Below are 18,442 nucleotides of genomic sequence, written 5' to 3' on the forward strand. Positions count from 1 at the left end.
GTCTTTTGCACAAGTCCTCCCTCATTTACATGTTCCACAAGTTCATTTGTAACATAGTAAGTTCTAGGAAACATTTTAGAACAATGCTGAATTTGGTGACTGGGATGCCAGGCTGGGGTCTAAACCCCAATTAACCTATGATATAACCAGAATGTAGCGTGGCGTTACTGGTGTGTCTGACTCATATCCCATGAGTGCTTTATAGGAAGGTGCACCAAGTCCAAGGGCGATTGCCAGGGGCGCATCTCCTAGTGGCCATCCGTGGGTTCTGAGGCTCCTCCACCTTCCCGGAAGCGGTGGGGCTTCTCATCGCTCCCCTCAGAATACCCGGTGTAGGCCAGTGTGCTGTCGTCCTCTTTTGGGAGTCCCAGAGATAAATCTACCTGCCTTCTTTCCTCTTTGACAACTTTAGCTGATCCATGGAAAGACTAAAGACAATTTCTCAGCCCCTCCTTTTCTCTCTCTGAAGCAACCTTTTGTGGCTTTTCCAGTGGATTGAAGGCCGAACTGAAACGGACAGAGGCCATAGGTAGGCTAATCTGATACCTGTTTATCATGATAATCCTTAAATTTGTTATTTTTTTCTGAGCGGCTACACCTTGTATATCCACCCGAGGAATCCGAAGCCCTACACCCATCCTTAGAGGCAGTTGAGCAACCAGTTATTGGAGCAGGGCCCTTGGTGGGGAGGGGAACAGGAGAAAGGAAGGTGGTCATTTTCTTTGCCCCTAAATGCCTCATTAAACAATCTTCATTGAATGCGCTCTCAGGGTTTCAAAGTTAATGCTCATTTCATTATGATTTTCATTTCCTTATGATTCCAGCAATTTTATGGCATGTTTTATCTTAATTCTGCTGTAGGAAGCACCAAGGTAAACTAGGTAAACCTTTGCCCTGTCTTGCTTTTCATTCTTAACTGGGGGAAAATGCAAATATACAAAAGAATGAGTATAACTAATCAGGAAAATATATTATGTTTTCTTCTGGACATTTATGAGTTGGAAAAGAGCCCAATGAGGAAAGAGATCTTCGCTTTCCTGCTTTGCTGTCCAACCGTCCCTCGAGTGAAATGGGAAGCAAGGGTAGGTGGGATGGCATGGGACAGACTGGGGAGGAGGAACTCCCACTGCCCAGGAGGGGCCTTGGTCTTGGGGGATTCTCCCTGTGTGTGGTCATTTCTTAAAGACTGCAGTGTTATAGCTCCCCAAAACTTTCAGGAAATAAGATTACCCTGTGTGATTCAAATTGACAAAATAGTAGAGAAGGAACCACAGTAGGAGATGGGTATGTTAAAGCTGGGGTTAAGCGCTGCTGGCTCAGCCAGGTCAGTCTGACATGTTTTATTTGGCCTGCAGGGTTAAAAAATGTTTTTTCAATAGGTGGCATTTTATGTCTAGGTGATTTCCCACCAAAAATACAGACTTTGGGCTCCTTGAAAAATCCCAGATCTAGGCCAGGCACTGTGGCTCACGCTTGTAATCCCAGCACTTTAGGAGGCCTAGGCAGGTGGATCACGAGGTCAGGAGATCGAGATCATCCTGGCTAACACGGTGAAACCCTGTCTACTAAAACTACAAAATATTAGCCGGGCTTGGTGGCGGCTGCCTGTAGTCCCAGCTACTCGGGAGGCTGAGGCAGGAGAATGGCATGAACCTGGGAGGTGGAGCTTGCAGTGAGCCAAGATCACGCCACTGTACTCCCGCCTGGGCGACAGAGCGAGGCTCAGTCTCAAAAAAAAAAAAAAAAAAAAAAATTCCCAGATCTAACAACATGAAGCCTGCGTTCCCACAACTATCCATGCTGTCTCCAGTTTGCTACTGAGCTCTCCCAACTGTTGGAGAGAATCAGAGATGGACTCTCGTCAAAGCAGTAAAGAGACATTTATTATTATTATTAGAGATGGAGTTTCGCTCTTATTACCCAGGCTGGAGTGCAATGGCACCATCTCGGCTCACTGCAACCTCCGCCTCCCGGGTTCAAGCGATTCTCCTGCTTCAGCCTCCTGAGTGGCTGGGATTACAGGCACGTGCCACCATGTCCAGCCAACTTTTTTGTATTTTTAGTAGAGACAGGGTTTCTCCATGTTCGTCAGGCTGGCCTCGAACTCCCGACCTCAGGTGATCCACCTGCCTCAGCCTCCCAAAGTGTTGGGATTACAGGCATGGGCCACCACACCCGTCCTGAGAGATTTTACACAGAAACTATTGCAATAGGGAAAAGAGACTTGCGTCCAGAACTGGGCTCAGTGGAATACAGTAAAGACAGATGGGGACTTACAGCCAAGGGTGGTGGGGAGTAGTCCATAGGTGGAAAATCACTAAGAGGAGACCTTGGGGATAGAGAGGATTCTTGCTGAGAGCAGGCCAGGGTGATCAGCTAGCCAGGCTGGAGGATGAGGGCTTTGATCAGATCTCAAGGGCAGGAGGGCTTCTCTCTAAACTGACTTAGCAGGATTCTTGCTAAAACCACGCTATGCAGGCCTGATAAGGATAGTGGCCAAGATCGAAGCCTGAGAAGAGGTTTTAGAGGTCAAGGAGAGCATCTTGTCGCCACTTCACTTTTGCCTGACCCAGGGGATATTTGAAGCATTGTTTCCTGCTTTAAAGAGAGGGTAGATCTAAGACCTCACTGTTCATTTGGACTATTGAGCACTTGAAATGGGCTGGTGCAATTGAGGGACTGAATTTTAAATCTGATTTCATTTGAATTAATTTAAATTTAAAAACCAGCAGTGTAAGCTATTCTGTAAGCTGTTTTGGTGGGACTGTATTTCACGGTAACCGTTGCATCCATAAAATAGTATTGTAGTGTATGCACTTTTCATTTTTTTAATATGGCTGCTAGAAAATTTAACATTACACACATGGTTCACATTCTGTTTCTCTTGGACAGTGCTGGACTATGGCTTCTAGGACCTGGCCGTGAGCCTAAAGAATGTGTCTTCAGCAGACAGACTCTGGAGTGGGTCCCCATGAGCCCCTCCTTGTGATGTTCAGACCTTTATTTAATTCCCTTTCTTCGAGTATGGGCAGGACATGTGACTTGCTGAAAACCAATAGACTATGGCAAATGTGATGGGCCATCACTCTTTGCTGACATTATTACGTCATGGTTTTGCTGGCAGGCTGAGCTTGGAAGCAGACACTTCCCAAGATGAGCCTCCAGAGGAGAACCCAGCCCTGGCCAACACTTTGATCACAGCCTTGAAGAGAATCAGCTAAGCCCGGTCCAGATTCCTGGCCATCAGAAACTGTGAGATAATCAATGTAGGTGGTTTTAAGCCATTAAATGTGTAGTAATTTGTTATGCAGCAAGAGAAAACACGTGACCCAGAAGGGGTGGGGCACATGGAGAACTATAGAAATCCAGCAAGAGGACGGTGTAGGATGGGAGGAGGGTGAGGACCGAAAAACTACCCATTGGATACTGTGCTCACCACCCAGGTGATGAAATAATGTACACCAAACCCCTGACACAATTTACCCATGTAAGAGAACTGCATATGTACTCCCGAACTTGAAATAGTTGGGAGGAAGGCTGGGCGCAGTGGCTCACGCCTGGAATCCCAGCACTTGGGCAGGTCAAAGTGGGAGGATCACCTGAGGCCAGGAGTTCAAGACCAGCTTGGCCAATGTGGTGAAACCCCGTCTCTACTAAAAATACAAAAATTAGCCGGGCACAGTGGTGCACACCTGTAATCCCAGCTACTCGGGAGGCTAAGGCAGGAGAATCTCTTGAACTCGGGAGGTGGAGGTTGCAGTGAGCCAAGATCACACCCCTCTACTCTAGCATGAGCGACAGAGCGAGACTCCATCGCAAAACAAAACAAAAAAAACGTTGGGAGGAAAAAGGAGGTAATCTAGCCAAAGGAAAATCTGCCAATGAGAGTGAATCTTAGTTGGTGTCACTTAAGTATCCTGGTCCCATGAACAAGCTGTTTCTCAGGTGCTGACCGATGCGGCCTTGGTGCTGATTAGCTGACTGTCCTTGGTGATGATTACTTGCATCCTACGTTGGTCTGCTTCAGGGAGAGGAAGTTCAGGTCTAGCTGATTTTTGAAGGTAAACTCATTGTTTGTGAGAGTTAAGTGGCTGGGTCCAGGCCACTGGGGCATGGTTGAAGTTGGCCTTATCCTACTGCTTGCAGTGTGTTGGTGGTAGTTTTAATTAAATGTGCCATGGAACAGATTGGGCCCCAACGTCTGTCAGACGGATTAATCATAGTGGCTGACGGATTGGCGTATGCACGGAAACATTTGCCAAAAGCTTAATGGTGTAGAAATGAAAGGTAGACATTGTTGGGAGATAATCCTCCATAGTTCTTGCACATCTTGCAAGCAGAGACGATGACTGCTTTTTCTAGGCCATCTTTTCCAGGATATTTGTATAGCACACAGCCTTGGGAGATACAGATAGCGTCTCCTTCTGAAGCAAAGGGCAGGTTTGTTTACACCCTTGGAAGATGGAGTTGGTGTCTCTTTAGAGCAAAGCGCAGGCAAGCTGACCATGATGAAAGACTGAGAGATCTAGCTCAGGGCTCCTGTTTTGTTCTGCAGCTCACTGCCTTTGCCCTTGTCACCTGCCCTTCTTATCTCCCCTGTGCTTGAGGAACTGGCACAGGAAACGATGCTCCGGCTCCTGCTAACGCTGTGAGTTACGTAGTTCTTTGTGTTGGAGCCATGCCTCTGTGCCTTCTGTCAGCATTCCGGGAACTGTGGCTGGCTGACTTTGCAGCTTGCCTTCATAGGTCTTGACAGTTACGTTGGATGGTAATAATAAAGTCAAAAAGTCATTTCTTGTGGAACACAAGTTAATCCACTTATGACTAAACCTTTCCCAGAATAGGCTTGGAAGCCCACGTTTTTTCATTCCCTAGGGTCAGGGGCTGGGATTTTTGTTTGGTTGGATAAAATTACTCCCACTGATTTATAAAATATGTGTATCAACGAGCAGGTCTTTCCAGGAGAGAGGTGACCACACCTTTCGCGGTGGCTTACTGAATTCACCTTTTCTGGGCCTCAGGTTTATCATCTCTAAAATGAGAAAATTGGCCAGCCATGGTGGCTCGTGCCTGTAATCCCAGCACTTTGGGAGGCTGAGGCAGGCAGATCACCTGACATCAGGCGTTCAAGACCAGACCAACCTGGCCAATGTGGTGAAACCCCGTCTCTACTAAAAAAAAAAAAATTAGCCAGCCATGGTGGTGCATGCCTGTAATCCCCGCTATTCAGGAGGCTGAGGCGGGAGAATCGCTTGAACCTGGGAGGCGGAGGCTGCAGTGAGCCGAGATCATGCCATTGCACTCCAGCCTGGGTGACAAGAGCGAAACTCTGTCTCAAAAATAAATATTTAAATAAATAAAAATAAAATGAGAAAATTATATCTCTTAAAGGCCCTTCCAGCTACAGTGGCTCCAGGTGATGTGAAAAATACCATCACTTTATTTATTCAAGAAGCTCTTGTCCTTCCTATGGGACGGGCACCAGTCTAAGTGCTTTTCAAATAACTCTTTTAAACTAGGATGATACTAATAACCCCTGCCATAGGTGAGGAGACTGAGGCATAGAGAGGTTAATCATTTGCCCAAGGTCATCCAGCTAGCAGGTGGCATAGCTGGGGTGCAAACCTAGGCAACCTTTGTGCTTGTGTCCGCCATGCTGTGTTGTCTCCCATCTTGTCATCGAACAATTGATTCAGTCTCCACTGCGTGGAAGGCCCCTCCTGAGAATGCTGGAGGCCACAGGGGAGAATAAAGCAGGTCCTTGTTCTCCAGGGTCTTGCACTAATGGAGAATTTTATATTTTTCTCTCTCTGTGTGTATGTGTGCGTGTCCCACAGAAGGACTCCAAGGTAAGCATCTGCATGTAAGAATGCCCCATTAGAATGCAGAAGTCTCCATTATGTGTGGGTTAAAGAATTGGTTCCAGGTTTTTAGTTTGCTTATTGAAGATCGTTTAAATAAACCTTAGGGTTCTAATCTGATGGTAGTAAACTATGTCAGACTCTTGCGGGAAACTGTAGAGACATAATTGGTCCAAAGTTCTACCTATTCAATACGTAAGATTAATACAATTGTGTATAGAAATTTAAGTAGTTATGCTGAATCACATGCCTTAAAAATGGTTTTTGTCAACGCTAATCCCTTTCATGTGTGTAAATTTGAGCTTCTTGTGGAAAATAATGGAATCTTTATTATCTACTATTACACCAAGAGCAATCATTTTTGCAATATTCACTTAATAAATGTTGAGTGGGTGGCCGGTTCCACTTCACCGTTTGCAAGCTGGGTCTCCAGAGCCCTGGAGAATCACACTGACGAGCTTCAGGGGACAGGCTTTTCTGAAAGAACGACTTACTGAAGGTCAAGGGAACAGACACCCTCAACTGTTACCGCCCTGGGCCCAAAGGAACAAGTGTACAGCGGCAAGTATGTATGGTGATTGCTGGGCCTAGGGGGAGGGACGGACTGACAGCTGAAACTGGCACAGTGAATGGGAAAGAGGGACAAGGGAATCAACGCCCTCGCTTCTGCTGCTGCCCACTGGCCTCTTGCCAGTCCTCTCACTGGCCAAACCCAACTCGAATACAGAGTGATGGGGAAATATTGAGGACAGGGAGAGAAGTGGAGGACAGCCAGCATGCTGGAGACATACTCAATTGAAGCAGGCATTGTTTAACTCACCACCTGCAAAAACATTAAATTTTTCTCTAACAATTATATTACCATGCATATTATTTTATGAAAACTCAAAACATGTTCTAGGTTCTTTCGAGTTAATTGTTTGCTGGGTACGTTGCTAAGAATTTACATAAAGTACTGAATTAATCAGTAGGTGGTGCTGCTGAGATTGACTCTTGAAAAATCCAAATTAGCCATTTAATGGAAGATGATCTAGACTTCGGACAGATTATTTGGGAAAAAAGGTAACACTACAGGACAGTTCATTTATGACTCACTGTTCTTCCATGACATCTGGAACGCACCGATGTTTACAATTTTATTTCCTTCATATGTGGACCATTCTGGGTTTTCTCAACAATCAAAAGAGCCGGAGCTGATGTTTATCTGCAGAATTAGAAGGATGGTCATGCTATAGGCCATATGCTAGACAAGGAGTAGCTGTTGCCTTTATGTCTTACTTTCCTGTTAGAGGTTCACATAATGAATTATGATGTGTATCAAGGTTTTTTAAATGGTTGAATTTGAATTTTCTGGAGAAGAGAATTAGATGCAAGGAACTTCAGAGCCATGTCTTCTGAAAGCATCAGAAGTGAGGCCCTGAGGGGCCATTTTCCTAGCAACCCTCAAGAAGTAGAGTACTGTAGGCCTTTACCAATAGAAATAGGCCCATAAAAATCCTGGAACTGTGAAATGTTTAACCTGGCATGGATTTTAAAGATGCCCAAGTCCTCTATTTTCCAAACAACATCAGAGAGGTACTTGGTAAAATACAGATTCCCAGGCCTTTTGCCTGCAGATTCCGATTGAGTCAATCTGGGATGGGACTGGAAAGCTATAATTAAGTGCCTCACCGCCCCCTGGGAGTCCTTCGGTCACACCAGTTTGAGAAACACTGATACCATGCAGCCTCCTCCTTTCCAACAAGGGTCCTCACCTTCCTGGTCTAAAGCTTCACAGACATTCTGAGGTCACCATCACTTTTGAAAATTGAAGAAAGCTATGGACCCTTTCACCAGAAAAATACTCCTGCCTAGAGTTTTCCGTATAATTTCGGGTGCTTCAGAAACCCTTTAGAACTCTTTTTTTTTTTTTTTTTTTTTTTGAGACAGACTCTTGCTGTGTTATCCAGGCTGGAGTGCAGTGACGTGATCTTGGCTCACTGCAATCTCCGCCTCCTGGGTTCAAGCAATTCTCCTGCCTCAGCCTCCTGAGTAGTTGGGATTACAAGTGCCCGCCACCATGCCTGGCTAATTTTTTTTTGTACTTTTAGTAGAGATGGGGTTTTGCCATGTTGGCCAGAGTGGTCTCAAACTCCTGACCTCAGGTGATCCACCAGCCTCCCAAAGTGCTGGGATTACAGTCATGAGCCTCCACACCCGGCCTAGAACTCTTTTCTGTAGCCTCTCTTACAACCCTCTATCTTAGACTTGGCTTAAAACTCCCCAGCCTAGATTTCAAGGCTTCCCCTTGCCCCATCCTACCAGTTGAACCTCTTGTCTCAATGATAACCAGGAGCCGTGAAGAGGAACCAATTATATTCCAAGTTGAAATCAAAGGAACCTTGGTGCTTTCCTTTAAGCATATATGAGGCCTTTTCAATACAGAGTGGAGTCTATTAAGGAAACACACTAGGCAGGATTTCATAGATTGAAGTCATTGGTATCTTCTGGGGGAAAAAAAAGATGATAAAAGTCACTGGTGATCTGCCAAGGCAGACATCTCACTTCACTTTCTTCTATTCCTGAGGACACAGTGTGTCATTTGTAGAGTATCATTTTGGGCCCCGTCATGGCACAGCAGAAGTCATTCTTACAACCCCCTGGTGAGCCATGGGCTTGCTTCAGACTCCACCAGAGTCTTGCTGAAATATCTGTTAGCATCAGTAGGCTTGGATCCTACCAGCAATTAGAGTTGTCCAGTCACTCAAAAAACTTTTGTTCTTTAAAAGAGACAGGGTCTTGCCATGTTGCCCAGGCTGGTCTTGAACTCGTAGGCTCAAGTATTCCTTCTACCTCAGCCTCTTCAGTAGCTGAGCCTATAGGGGCACACCACCACACCCAGCTCCCAGTCAGTCAAGTATTTTAAATTATTGAGACTAGTAGGTTTACTACTAGCCTGAGTCAATCTATCAACAGTCTGATACTGGCCTTGTAATACAAGTTCAAAGTATTATTGTCATTACAGAGGAGGGTCATATAGATTAATTTAAATACCTTAAGTCAGATCATACATAAATGTTGAAAATAAGAGTCATACCTGGGCCACTACCTCTGTGGTGGTGATTTAAACCATTACATTTTGTTTACTTCTGTACTTACGATGATGACTATTTACATTAAATTGGTTTATCCATGCTTAAATAATATAGGAACAAAAAATATACTCAAATGAAATGGCAAGACACAGTTTTAAAAATATCCATGTGAACAGTTTAAAAATGTAACTAATTGTTGGTATGTATGATGATTTCATTTCATTCCCATTGTTTCATTTTAACAATGATATAAAGGTGAAAGTAGAATTCAGCAGATGTTTAACCACTAGCAGGATCTAACACTGAGTGAGTGGACAGAAAACAGTTAACCGAGCAGGTGGACTGCTATCTTGTGAAAGGCCTGTTTACAAAGTTGGCCCTTGGCTGGCGTCTGGGAACTTAAATTTCGGGAGGGTTCCCACAATTCCCAGAATTGATAAGAGTGGCTCACTGTGCCTAAACGATTTACATGAATGATGTGGTTTATGCTGAACACCTGCTTTCCTTCTGGGAGTCTGGGATTTTGGTGGGTTCCAGGCAGAAAGTGCCTTGGCGACCAGCGCCCAGTAAAATCCATGGGTACTGAGTGTATGAGGAGCTTTCCTAGTGGCAACTTTTCATATGTGTTGTCATGGCCCATTGCTGTGGGAACTCAACACGTCCTGTTTGACTCAAGTGGGAGAGGACCTGTGCAGACTGGTACCCCGTTTCCCATGCACTTCACCGCCTGTGCCATTTCCCTTTGCTGATTTTCCTTCAAGTTGTTTCAGTGTAAAAAATCATAGCCCTGAGTACAATCATATCTGACTCCTGTGAGTCCTAGACAATTATTGAAATGGGTGGTGGTCTTGGGGCTCCCCCAACACAAGATACTGTCACCACCTTTAAGGAAGTAAAATGAATAAGAGAAATATGCATTTGAAACTACAGCACAAGGTTAGCATCTTAAGTATGATAAGAAGAAATAGGGACCAATATTGCTTGCACTTGGGTAATTAGATCTAGTCTGCCATTATTTCAGTGTTTTGTAGCGAATTTAGTGTATCTCGATTAGGACCTTTGAAAGAATCCAGCTAGACTAGTGTTAAATGAAGTTTATGGGAGGTCATTATTTTGATCTAGGCTCCCAGCAGATCAGACTAAACCCAAATGCAGTCACCGGTTGAAAGTTCAAAGTGCCATGTCATCAGATTGAACTTTGAGAAGTTTTCCAAACACCTGGATATTTATAGCAGCCAATCAGAAGGGGCCCAGTGTACCTGAGCCAACACGCTAAGAAGCCCCCTCGGATCTAAACTTATAAAGTAACTTTTAAAAGACCAATCTGCTATTCATTTCTTATTTCTGCTTTCTTCAGCCCTTTTCTGTCTATTCAGGCAGTATCTTCTGCTCTACTCATCAAGGTTCTTAGCCTATTTTATCGAATGAGATGCTGTCCTGATTCATGAATTGCAATAAACATCTGCTCAATTTTTAAATGAATTTTATTGTAATTTTTTTTTTTTTTTTGAGACAGGATCTCACTCTATTGCCCAGGCTGGAGTACAGTGTGGCATGATCATAGCTCACTGCAACCTTGACCTACTGGGCTCAATTAATCCTTCCACCTCAGCCTCCTGAGTAGCTGGGACTACAGGTGTGTACCACCACGTGTGGCCCATTTTTGATACTGTGTAGAGATGGGGTCTCACCATGTTGCTCAGGCTGATCTTGAACTCATGTGCTCAACCTGGAGGTTCAGGTAAAATTTCCTGAATAACAACTGGCACATTCTCTGTGCTTAAACTGTGTTAAAAACAAACTAACTAACAAAATTAGACTCATGCCTATAGTCCTAGCATTTTGGGAGGTTGAGGTGGGAGGATCACTTGAAGACAGGAGTTTGAGACCAGCCTGGGCAATATGGTGAGACTCCATCTCTACTATATAAAAATCAGGCAGGAGGTGGCTAAGGTGGTGATATGCACCACCTCAGTCCCAGTTACTTAAAAGGCTGAGGTGGGAGGATGACTTGAGCCCGGGATTTCAAGGCTGCAGTGAGCTAGGATTGTACCACGACACTCTAGCCTGGCAACAGAGTCAGACCTTGTCTCAAAAAAAACTGGTGGCCAGGCACGGTGGCTCACATCTGTAATCCCAGCACTTAGGGAGGGTGAGGCAGGCGGATCACCTGAGGTCAAGAGTTCGAGACCAGCCTGGCTAAAATGGTGAACATACTAAAAATACAAAAAAATTAGCCAGGTGTGGTGGAAGGCGCCTGTAATCCCAGCCACTTGGGAGGCTGAGGCAGGAGAATTGCTTGAACCCAGGAGGAGGAGGTTACAGTGAGCCAAGGCTGTGCCATTGCACTCTAGCCTGGGCAACAAAAACAAAACTCCGTCTCAAGGAAAAAAAAATTGGTAAAAATTCCTGCTGTCAAGAAACTTACATTTCTGTTTGAGGGAGACAAAGCAATTAACCTAAAAGTGAAATATTACGTTAGTTAATGTTAAGCGATAAAAATGAGGCAGAAAGAGGGATAGGAAGCTGGGGAGGTGTTGAAATTTTAGATAAGTTGTCTCATGAGAAAATGTCACTTAAGAAAAGACCTGAAGAACCGGAGGTGGCTGGCTTTTTTGGATATCTCTGGGGAGTTTTCCAGGCCAAGAGAACAACAGGGCAAAGTCAAACAGAAGCCTTTATGCTTCGTGTGTTTGAAGAATATTGAGGAGGACAATGAGAGAGGAAATTTAGTCAGAGAGAAAGGTGGTAGGGGAGAGATTGTGGAGGACCTGGAAAATTATGGTGAAGCCTAGGGCTTTGATCTAAGTGGCTTTTGAGATGAGTCTGACTTACCTCACTGAATATCAAACTAAACGAACCAAATTTACATAGTTCAACATGACATATTATCTCCACAAGACTCACAACTTAATAGCCTGAATTTTGAAAAGGAATAATTTATGTTGGAAGATTCCAGACCTTTAATACCTTCTAAAATATCAACTCAACGCCAGGCACATTGACTCACGCCTGTAATCCCAACACTTTGGGAGGCCAAGGCAGGCAGATCACTTGAGGTCAGGAGTTCGAGACCAGCCTGGCCAACATGGTGAAACCCTGTCTCTACTAAAAATACAAAATTAGTCGAGCATGGTGGCGCCCGACTGTTCGGGAGGTTGAGGCAGGAGAATCGCTTGAACCCAGGAGGCAGAGGTTGCAGTCAGCCGAGATTGTGCCACTGCACTCCAGTCTGGACAACAGAGTAAAACTGTGTCTCAAAAAAAATATTTATGTGTATATAGATATCAACTCAAAAATTGTGATGAAAACAGAACAAAACCAAACCTGCACCACCCAGTGGAGTTAGGAAGCACTGCATACAGGCAAATCACTTGGAATTTTCTTGAGATGGATTTTTGCTCTTGTTGCCCAGGCTGAAGTGCAATGGCGCCATCTTGGCTCACTGCTCCCGCCCTCAGGTGATCCGCCCTCCTTGGCCTCCCAAAATGCTGGAATTACAGGCATGAGCCACTGCGCCCGGCTAGAAATTTTATTTTAACTTTTATCTACAGTGATCACATTAACTGCACAATGAACATTTTTGTTATTTTGTGAATATATGGTGGGCAGGACTACTAATAGTTATTTCAAGATATTTTAACTTACCTAAGGAAGAATTGGAGAGTTGTAAACTTATAAAGTCCTCAACAGTGAAGATGTGGGAAATTTAGGTTAAAGCATCCTTGTGAACTTTGGGATGAATTTATGCTAATTGATTAGGCCTGTACCTATACTTTTTCTGCTTAAATTTGTTACTCTGGAATACCAAAAGGCTAACGTGTTTTAGTCCCTTGAAAAATAAAATTTGAGAATTGTTGCAAACAGTGAGGTGACTTCCTTTTTTCCTTTAATACAGTTTTTAAAACATTTCTAGCTCATTTACACATTACCACACCACAATGTGTGTGATGACTACATAGTGGAGTGGGAAATTTTAATTCACTTTCTTTCTCTTTTAGGATCTGGGAAATTTTAGTGGAATGACATTTTAAGGGAGCGTAATTTTTTTTTAAGGATTTCCTATACATTTTGTTAATTTCAAGAACAGAGTCAGCCGGGTGCGGTGGTTCACGCCTGTAATCCCAGCACTTTGGGAGGCCGAGGTGGGCAGATCACGAGGTCAGGAGATGAAGACCATCCTGGCTAACATGGTGAAACCCTGTCTCTACTAAAAATACAAAAAATTAGCTGGACTTAGTGGCGGGCGCCTGTAGTCCAAGCTACTCGGGAGGCTGAATCAGGAGAATGGCGTGAACCCGGGAGGCGGAGCTTTTTGGCACTCCATCCTGGGCGACAGAGCGAAACTCCGTCTCAAAAAAAAAAAAAAAAAGTCACCAGTTATAAAAGGGCACAAAAGTGAATACGCTGTCATCTTTGCTTTTACAAAGTTGCTTATTTGACAGCTAAACAGATGAAATAATACTTTTTCCTATAGTATATATTTAGCATAATCTGGACTATGATAGCATAAAATTGGTCAAGGGGGCTTATATCGGATAGTAACATTGTCTTACTAAATTCACTTCAAATGATTTACTTGGTCACGCCTGCGTACGGTGATCAGCAACTCTGTGGAAATTTTAAATGAACAGTAAGCCAGGCCCTGGAACCTACTTTCACTTCTTCCCTAGGCTCTATGTACATTCAGCTCCATCCCAAGAGCAGTTTCACTCCACTAGCTCCTGCCTTTTTGCACATCATAAGATCACAGGAAACAAACCACGGATATGCCAGAACATTCCTGGCAGTTTGTACATTGTGTTTCACAGACCCTACGCTGAAAACAATGAGCAAACCTTGAGATTACAAATGATCTTCCTAACAATTTTAGAGACTCGATTTTTGACTTCCTGCCTGCCGGAAGGAAGTGACAGTTGGAAGTGTGGAGAACAGGTGTTCCCCTGAACAGAATGATATCTTCTGCTTACTAAAATAAAAAACACTGCATCAACACTCGTACATGGAAGTGAACTCTAACCACAAGGCTCAGTCTTTTCACCACGGATCCAGCTTCAGAAACCCAAATCTGTTTCCTACCAGGAAGTTGTTAAACCCAGCATTAAAGAGCAAACTAAGGCGCAGAGTTCCTTGAATCAGTACTGGGTTAATCCAAGTAAAGAATCTGGGTGGTTTGAAAATGTCCCCTTCCGTGTCTTTCCAGTTACCACAGTGCAACTGCATGGCACACTCATCAGAGGATTTACAAGGGCAGGAATCAGGACTGGAGTAAACGGGTCCCAGCTGAAGGGTAGGTAGGTGATCTTAAACCCTCTTTCATCTCCCGTTTTCTTTGTCTGCAAGTCAGGGGTCTGGGATTATTTCCTCCCGGTGGCTTAGTGTTGGCATAATAGCTTTCTTTTTCTTTGCCAAGCTCGCTAGTTGCTCTGTCCCTCATGAAGGAACATTCACTGCCTCCTGATCCTTTCTGTAAAATTCAGGCAAATGACACCTCAAAAGGGCTGAAGACTGAAATAATTGAAGGCTATGCCTCGGGTCAGTCAAATACCAGACAGTCCTCTCCGGTCTCCTTCATTAATGGTGCAAACCCATTAGGGCGTGTGCATTTTCTGAGGGCCCGCAGATTGGAGAAGGCTGGGGAAATATGGTAGCATTCACATCTATGAAGCTATGGGGAAGGCTTGGAAAGGGTCATAGTCTTTTTCAACAGGCATCACGAGATTAATCAATTCTGCAATCCATGGGGACTTTGTCTTTTCTCTTTTACCTTGAGACCCCAAGGAGCCAGGCTATGGAGAAAGAGATCTGGTAGCTTTATTTGGAGCCAAGTGTTGCAAGGGTAAGGAGGAGCGAGAGAGGAAATTGAAGCCTGTAGACTGAGTGAGTAGATTGAACTGAGACTCATAGAACATGATTTCTCCTTCTGAAATGTCAGCGTGGGAGACAGCTGACTCTCCCTTGGCATAAAGAAAGAGTTAGCCATGATCAAATCCCTGCACATTCCTTCTGCTGCCTACTTCTCTCTCTCTCTTTTTTTTTTTCTCTGCCGTATTCTTGTTTCTTTAAATTTTTTTTTTTCTAATTTTTATTCGTAATGCACCACTTCTCTCTCTCTTTCTGAGTTGGGAGGAGGACAGGGTCTCACTCTGTTGCCCAGGTTTGGAGTGCAGTGGCACAGTCATAGCTCAACCTCCTAGTTTCAAGCGATCCTTCTTCTTCAGCCTCCTGAGTAGCTGGGAATACAGGTGTGCACCTCTATGCCCAGATAATTTTTGTATTTTTCATAGAGATGGGGTTTTGCCATGTTGCCCAGGTTGGTCTCAAACTCCTGGGCTCAAGCGATCTGCCCACCTCAGCCTCCCAAAGTGCTGAGATTACAGGCATGAGCCACTGTGCCTGGCCGCCTTCACTTCTCTTATACTTCATTTTGCTTTCCTTTTTTCCAGGAATACATATTAACGGACTGTTGTGTGCTTGACGCTGTGCTGAGAAATGAGGATACACAGATGAAAAGCAGATGCTCTCTGCTTTCCAGGAGCTCGGGGTTTTGTAGGGGACCCAGTGTGTAAGTGAATGATATAAGAACATTTTATCATTTGTGCTACCCTACAAGCATCTGAAAGATGTTTTGAGGCTGGGCACAGTGACTCATGCCTGTAATCCCAGCACTTTGGGAGGCCAAGGCGGGTGGTTCACTTGAGGTCAGGGGTTCAAGACCAGCCTAGCCAACATGGCGAAACCCCATCTCTACTAAAGTATAAAAATTAGCTGGGCATAGTGACAGATGTCTATAATCCTAGCTACTCAGGAGGCCAAGGCAGGAGAATCGCTTGAACCCAGGAGGCGGAGGTTGTAGTGAGCCAAGATTGTACCACTCCACTCCAGCCTGGGTGACAGAGCAAGACTCTGTCTCAAAAAAAAGGTGTTTTGAGAAAAGAGGGAAGACTTAATTCTGCTTGGAAAAGGAGAGTTAGGAAAGGTTGCACAGAGGAGCAGAAGAGAAAGCAAGTGTCTGTGGAAGGATGAAGCTTCCCTTTTCAGCCTTTTCCTATGAAAGCAGGAGAGGACAATCCAATTCTACCCAAAGGCCCAGCCAGAAAACAGTGGTTCAAGCCTGTGTGCTGTCTTCTGCTTGCCTCTCGACTATTTCACTGCTCTTAAGTACTACCATTAAAAGAATAATTGAAGTGCAGTTTGATTATTTGGCTTTTTTTTTTTTTTTTTTTTTTTTTTTTTTGAGACGGAGTCTCGCTCTTCGCCCAGGTTGGAGTGAAGTGGCGTGATCTCAGCTCACTGCAAGCTCCGCCTCCCGGGTTCACGCCAGATTATTTGGCTTCTGTAAAGTAAGGGAAAGCAAACTGGTGGAGGAAAGATTAAAAAAAAAAAAAAAAGCACAAAATTGTTATTAAACTCCCTCCACCCCACTTCACCCATTCTCCAGGGACAGCACTGTGAACAGTTTGACAAGTATCTTCCTGGATTTTAAAATTTACGTAGAAACCTACAACTACAATATTTGAAAGCGAAAAGATTGTACCATTCATGTTGTTAGACATAGTATCTACAACTTGTTTCTCTCTCCCATCCTCTTCCCTGTCTTACTACATCATAAACATTCTTAGAACTACTTTTCCTTGAAAAAAATCATTATTATTTTTAGAGGCAGGGTTTTGTTCTGTTACCGCAGGCTAGAATGTATTTGCTGTTCACAGGTGTAATCAAAGTGCACTGCAGCCTTGAACTCCTGGGCTCAAGCAATCCTCCCACCCGAATAGCTGGGACTACAGGTGCATGCCACAATGCCTGGCTAAATTTTTAATTTTTTTTTTTTTTTTTGTGGAGACAAGGTTTTGCCATGTTGCCCGAGCTTGTCTCAAACTCCTGGCCTCAAGCAATCCTCTCACCTTGGCCTCCTGTAATGCTAGGATTGTAGGTGTGAGTCACTGCACCCAGCCAGAACAATTTTTCAAAGGAAATATTATTACACTATGCAGAGAAAATTGCTGTAGCGGTATAGAGCTACCGCTTTGAGTCAACAGAAAGAGCGATACAAAGTTTCCCTCCTCTGAGAAGCCTTCTCTGATTAACTCTGAGTTTTTTCCATCCTTTCTCCTGTATGTTCTGGTGATTTTCCATGGGGTTTCTGAGTGGTATTTGGCCTCTGCTCACAAACACACTCCTTTGTCTTATTCTCAAGCCCTTTCTCTTGCAAAGAACAAAGACCACCTTTTGTAAGGACACATGTGAGCTGGAAGGTTCAACAGCTCAGGCGCCTGTAAAGACTGGTCTTTCTTGGTACGATTGCTTCTCCCTGTTGATCTGTCCTACCTTTCTCACTCCCAGGTTCCTTGCTCAACTCACTCTTCTATTCCCTCACCGCCTGGCTTCTATTTGTTCATTCATCAGATAGAATTGACAACATGCCAGGAGTGGAGGTTCCAGCCCGTAGAGTTTGGCTTGCTCTAATTCTGACTCAAACTCATGACCTTCTTTTGCTCCACTTACCAAATTCTCTCCATGTTTCTGAGTTCAAATTCCTAAGGGTGAGAATCCAATTGACCTGGTTTGTGCCAGGCTACACTTAGATGGCTGGACACGCTATGGCTCAGGACCCATTCATTCAAGAAGATGTGGCTGGAGAAGGGAGATGGACTGTGGGTAGGTCACCCTTCCCAGCCCTAACTTGCCCAGTGTACTTTCTCCAACAACGTCCTCAGGTCTTTGCGGGGCACTTGTGTTAAATTCCTAAGCAGAGCGTAAGTTAACAGGGACGGCCAGGATCTGCACGCAGGAAGTGTTCAAAGGACAATGTGGACACACTCAACTGTTTCTTTACATGGAGTTGGGCTCGTGGCGGGCAGAAAGCGAGAATCACAGGCTTTCTCCTAAAGAAACCACAGCCAGTGACTAGAGCATTCCAGGAGGTAGAAAACACTGGTCACAGGTCATGTCACATGAATGCTAACACTCTTGGGGTCATCTTTAAAGGTAAAGGTGACCAGAAGCAGTGGCTCATGCCTGTAATCCCAGCACTTTGGGAGGCCGAGGTGGGTGGATCACTTGAGGCCAGGAGTTTGAGACCAGCCTGGCCAATAGGGTGAAACCTCGTCTCTACTAAAAATACAAAAATTAGCCAGGTGTGGTGGTGGGTGGGTGGTGGGTTAGGGAGACTGAGGTAGGAGAATCCCTTGAACCCAGAAGACAGAGGTTGCAGTGAGCCGAGATCGTACCACTGCACTCCAGCCTGGGCGACAGAGCAAGACACTGTCTTGAAAAATTAAAAAATAAAGGTGAAGGAAGATTATGAACCAGAGGAAAGTTATAGGTGAGAAATAGAAAGCTAGTGTCAGTTTTAAATTCTCATAAATGGAAATAAAATTGAGCATTCAAAATGGGATTATAGACCCAGGCAAGAGACTTCTTTCTCAAGAGTCAAGCTATTCAATAACTCTTCAAATGCTCAATAATTCCTATTCATACACAAAATGTGTAGCAGATGTTATGATT

General features: G+C 44.4%; 1 long non-coding RNA gene across 1 annotated transcript; it reads left to right on the plus strand.

Annotated features, from left to right (window-relative positions):
• The first annotated feature begins 1,805 nt into the window (after positions 1-1,805).
• Positions 1,806-16,053, plus strand: LOC140712364 (uncharacterized). Its single transcript, XR_012093892.1, has 3 exons — positions 1,806-3,266; positions 14,139-14,229; positions 15,382-16,053. It is a non-coding gene; the product is annotated as an uncharacterized lncRNA (long non-coding RNA).
• The last annotated feature ends 2,389 nt before the right edge of the window (positions 16,054-18,442 follow it).

Source organism: Chlorocebus sabaeus, chromosome 9, assembly GCF_047675955.1.
Source record: "Chlorocebus sabaeus isolate Y175 chromosome 9, mChlSab1.0.hap1, whole genome shotgun sequence".
Classification (NCBI taxonomy): Eukaryota; Metazoa; Chordata; class Mammalia; order Primates; family Cercopithecidae; genus Chlorocebus; species Chlorocebus sabaeus.